We start from the raw sequence: 5,332 nt of genomic DNA, 5'->3' as shown, positions 1-5,332 counted from the left end.
GCACAAATGACGTCGCTGTCGACCGGCTTACGTCACTTCTTAGTACACACTCTCGGTGCGAATGCAACCCTTTAAATGGTACTGGGAAATAGTTCACGCAAAATCGTCCCAGTACTTTAGTACTGTACATTTAGTTCTGGAACTAAAGCGGTGCGAAAGGCCCTATAGTGAGATGGTTTAAGTGGGACTAGCCATCCTCTTGGGCTGAGGATTTTCTTGTGGATCCTCTGTAAAGCCCAGGTTAATGGGATTGCTTCAGATCTGGTTTTGGGGATTGAGATGTTTAGATTAATGTGAGTGCCGGGGATGACGGGAGAGCAGGATGCTGCTAGTGCTCTCTAATAACACTATGAGGTGTGGGGGTCAATACAGGGCATGCCCAATCTGGCTAGACTGTTTTGTCAGTGGATTCTCTCATAATCCTCTTTCTCTGATTGCCACCATGACCATGTGACCACCTCTGTAACAGAAACCATGAAACTCGGACAGCAAGGCAGCTTTATGAACTGTAAACAAACTGGCATGCATTGTGAATGATGAAATAAATGCAGACCGGCCCAGCCAAGTTGACATTTGAAGAGCAGTTCTCTAAATATTTCCACCCTCTTGTTTAAATGTCATGTGTTTCCTCTTTTACAGTGAAGAGGTTGTGTATAAGTTATCCGGACCCTCGGCTAGGGCTGGGTATCGAGTTCGATACTTTTTAGGCACCGACCGAATTGCCTCGATACCATCGAGTATCGTTTAGTCACTATTTAGTGTGGTATTTTTTTACAATATTCACTCATCATGACAGTAAAATAGGGCATTCTAAGTCAATATACTGCAGTATTTCCTCTCTCAATCAGTAGAAAATATGGTTAACACTCGGTCATGCATGAAAAAAAAAAAACCATCTTGTATACCGTGAAACCGGTATAATTTTGAAAAGTACCGTGATATAAATTTTTGGTCATACCGCCCAGCACTACCCTCAAGACATCGTGGGTGTATATGACTTTCTTCTTTCAGATGAATACAATCAGAGTTATATTTAAAAATGTCATGGCTCTTCCAAGCTTTATAATGGCAGTGAATGGGTGTTGAGATTCAATAGTCCAATAGAAGTTCAATGAACTGCGTCCATCCCTCATAAAAAACCCTTTTAAAACTTTATAACCTGTAATCTCTAGCTTCCTCTGACTGTCGTACACACGTTCACAAGAGATTGGCGTTCCAGTGGAGGACGTAGGCATAGTGTAAGCTCCGGTGAGAAGTGACGAACGCAGAAGCTGAGAGGAGAGCAAAACAAAACACCGGTCACGAATTAGTACAAACTGAGGATTTGTAAAGAAAAATGTTGGAAGATTTCGATTTAAGCCAAGAGGAAACTGGTTTTCCTTAGCTGTAAACAAAACTTGGTTCTCGCAAGACTAGCATATTCTCACCGGAGATTACGCTACGTCTACATCCTACGTCATCCGGCTGAAATGCCACTCTCTTTTTTTATGATGGATGGATGCAGTTTATTGGACTTCTATTGGACTATTGGATATCACCCATTCACTGCCATTATAAAGCTTGGAAGAGCCAGGCCATTTTTAAATATAACTCCGATTGTATTCATCTGAAAGAAGAAAGTTATATACACCTAGAATGGCTTGAGGGTGAGTAAATGATGGGGTAATTTTCATTTTTGGGTGAACTATCCCTTTAATGCCAACTTTCTCACAACTCGTACTGTATTTCACCATTAAATGCAGTATTACTGGTTAGACATCCTTCAAGGGGCTCCCGGATTCAACCGGCACAGGCAGCCTGTGCGTATTTGTTTTGTGACATGCACATTATGCAAAAAGACAAGCTGTTATGTAAACATTTCTTAATTCTATACAGTTGTATCTTGCTACAGAACTCATTTGACCCCCACATCCTCTAGTTTTCCAGCCAATTTCTTTTTTCTTTTTGCTTTGATTTCCCTTCCCCCTCGCTAACACTGTTCTTTATCTAAGGGCAGCAGGCCAGGCACACATGTACCAGCTCTCTGAAGAAGGCCAGTTTAGTGGAAACTAGCAAGCAAACACTCTGAAAAGGACACACGCTCCCTCAATGTCAGCAAATATTTGGTCACAATTTCAAAGGGAAGTGACAGTGATTTGAAACTTGGGATCAAGTTGGGCGCTATTAGAGCAGGTGAATGCGTAAGTTTGCGGTTTAAGATCAATGTGATTAACTGAATGATCAGGGTTTTCATGGCCATTTATTCTGATCTTTTTACTAATAATGATGATTGACTCATGCATTTGATATGTGCTGAAATAAAGAGAGTGTACAGTCTCAATGTACTGTATACATACATAACCAGTCGGTGAGCACTTATCCTTCAAATTGGGGAATAGAGTAATGATTCCAAGAGCATAGCTTACATGGATACTGACTGGTGGAATCCTCCTACACCACAGCATAACAAAAATAATATATATATTATTAATTAACATTACATATAAAATTTAACTGTGCTCAAATACCAGTGCAATATATAAACTAGACTAATGATTATTTTATTGGTCACTTACCCATACTTCTCTACCATATCAGCCACAAGGATGTTTACCAGCGTCCTTCGTGTCTTGTCAGACAGGCTCTTCGTTTGTTTGTACTCCTTCAATATATCAGAGCCTCCTGGTTTTGAGTGCAGTGCTGCATGAACTAGCTGTAGAGAAAGAAAAAAAAAGGATGAATGCAAATAAACCAGTCTTTGATATACTAATGTTGGTAAGATTATTGATATGGTATCAAAAATTATATCATTCAAGGACAAAACTTAAGCAACAGAGGAAAAATAACTGACATCTTTTGATGCATTGCAGTCAGAAGGTTCTTCTAAGAACCGCTTTTTGCGTGCCTTTGAAGATTGTGGAATCACTGTTGAATCTGAACTAGATTGTGGAATCTGAACTTTCTGATTCCACTGATGAAAATGACGACTCGGAGCATGAGGGCTCAGAGAAATCGGTACAAGGGAACGAATTGATCAAAGGCTCCGTAGATATAAAAATAACAATTTAATTTAGCTATATCGTGTGAGAATCTGATTTACCTGCTTTTTCTTCGGCTTCGGCTTCAAGTAAAAGAAAATGGCGGACACAGACTGGCCTAGCGTTAAGTGGAGGCGTGGCTTTTTACGCCACTTTGGGTGAAATTTGAAAATACACTTAAATTTCACACTGACACTGTCTTACAAATAACAACAGCAGTGTTATTTTATCACCATGTAGTGTTAAAACAATGTCAACACTGTTAATTTTACACCGTCCCTGAAAATTCTACACCAGTGATTTTGCTGTGTACAGTCTTTGCATAAGGCCAATGTGGCAATGTATTTCTGGAGACAGTCTGATGTAATGTCACAACGTGCTGCTGCCACCTGTAAGACCAGCTGTGCTGATGGCTCAGAGAAATGGACAAATGAGGGTCCTGAAGGGAATGTTGATGCATTGAATGAAGTGTAATTAGAAAGATGGATTGTCACTTAAGCATTTATAGCTTCTGTTCAGCTCTTCCTGTCCCTGAAGTGTTCTGAAATCGCCCCTCTAGATCAGCCTCTGCAGAATGTTATAAAATAGATGGTGAAATATAGTTCTGCAACTTGTTCCCACTAAAGGCTTAGTTAATAGAGAACAGTACACCAAACACATTTATTGGGGTGTAGTAAGTCAGTTGATGGCCATTACTGAAGTTTTTGTATGCATTATTTGTCAGAATGATTTCTGAAGGATCATGTGACATGGAAGATTTGAGTAACGATGCTGAAAATTCAGCTATACCATCACAGCAATAAATTACATTTTAAAATATGTTCTTTTTTATATTTTTGTTCAAATAAATGCAGGCTTGTTGAACATAAGAGACTTATTTCTCAAAATCTTACTGACCCCAAACTTTTGAGCATCATTGTATATACAGTAATGCAATAGAAAAACAATTAGTACAAGATGTGAAATGTGATTGGCATTGCATTGCAGGAAAATGCACAAAACTTGATGTCTTTGCACAAAAACCTACTTATCATATTACTGTCTGAAGCAATACATTGTGAAATGTTTGCAATCCATAATCCAAGATTTGGCTGAATGAGGGTTCATCACAGGGTTAGCAGGGTGCCGGCAGAGTCATGACTATGTACTTTTTTTTTCTGGCACCTTGATCCTTCTGGATTGCTTGACATTGCATCATTTATCTGTTCCCCGTGTGTTTAGTGTAGTGAAAGTGCATCAGAGTGAGGGAGAGCAAGGAAATCCCCTTCTGCCACATGGGATATGAACAAAGATTCCAGTTCAGCTCAAACTCTCTCTCTTTTGCCTTCCAGCGCGAGAGGTCCCGCCGCACTCAACTGCCAGCATTTACACTCCGTCCTCTCTCACTGCACACCTTCCTGTGGAGATTGGCTCTCTTCGATTCCTCTGAGATGAATGTCTCTTTGAACCTCTTGTGGCATTTGAGTGAACTGCAGTTACAGGTTCCAGCTCTGTGGTGATTCATCGAATGGGAACTTCAGAGGAATTTGCTGCATCACAGACCAAATCTGTTCAGGTTTTCATGTGTACACAACATTCCTTTGATGTGACCAACAAGAGTATATAAATGATGTCTCTTGAGAGAGATCTGTTTACTGGTTCTCAATTACTTTCGGTCTTTCTGTTTATCCATCATCTTAGGCTCACTTTCACAGTCTCTCCACCACTGTTGTTTCATACAGCGATTTGTATGAATAATTTATGCCACATTGCTTCGCCGTCATTAAAGGTGACCTTGGTTAATTATTGATCAGGTCAGATGATTACAGTCCTGACCTCTAGGTTCTCGTCTACCGCTCGGCTCAGTTTTCATGTCTACGCTCTTCCTCTTTGTATTCCTGGAGACCCTCATATGATGAATTACTGTCTATTGTTATTGCTGGGGGAGTGTTGGTGCATTTACAGAGACATGAAATGTAAAATTACAAATGTAACCCCAACGGCAAGACTATTACTTTGTTTTAATGAAATATGTAAGAGGTAATGAATAGTCAGTTGGTCATCACTGAATAAACCCTGACAGGGTGATCAGGTTGAGCCCCTGAAGGGGTTTATTTGTTTTTTGTTACATTGATCGTCTGACTATTATCCTGCTACTTGTCAAATAAATACATAAATGGACTTGAAATATTGTTTTTTGTTATGTTTTTATGTGAGAAGAGACCATGTGATTGAGTATAACAAGGAAATAATAATACAGTTTAGCAGCTATTATAAAAAAAAAATATTGCTGTTTTCAACATTAATAAATTATTTCTGAAGGATCATGTGACACT

The 5,332-nt window shown here is 39.5% G+C and overlaps 1 long non-coding RNA gene across 2 annotated transcripts in view; it reads left to right on the top strand.

Moving 5' to 3' along the window:
• LOC107718036 (uncharacterized) overlaps window positions 1-4,981 on the top strand; it is an 81,652-nt gene extending 76,671 nt beyond the window's left edge. For both annotated transcript variants that reach the window (XR_001637373.1, XR_001637374.1), the window contains one exon: window positions 4,349-4,981. This is a non-coding gene — a long non-coding RNA (uncharacterized LOC107718036). The remainder of the gene's footprint in view (window positions 1-4,348) is intronic.
• The last annotated feature ends 351 nt before the right edge of the window (window positions 4,982-5,332 follow it).

The sequence above is a fragment of the Sinocyclocheilus rhinocerous genome, unplaced genomic scaffold, assembly GCF_001515625.1.
Source record: "Sinocyclocheilus rhinocerous isolate Xijiao unplaced genomic scaffold, SAMN03320098_v1.1 scaffold2258, whole genome shotgun sequence".
Classification (NCBI taxonomy): Eukaryota; Metazoa; Chordata; class Actinopteri; order Cypriniformes; family Cyprinidae; genus Sinocyclocheilus; species Sinocyclocheilus rhinocerous.
The sequence above is the reverse complement of the archived record's forward strand: the minus strand, read 5'-3'. Positions and strand labels throughout refer to the sequence as shown.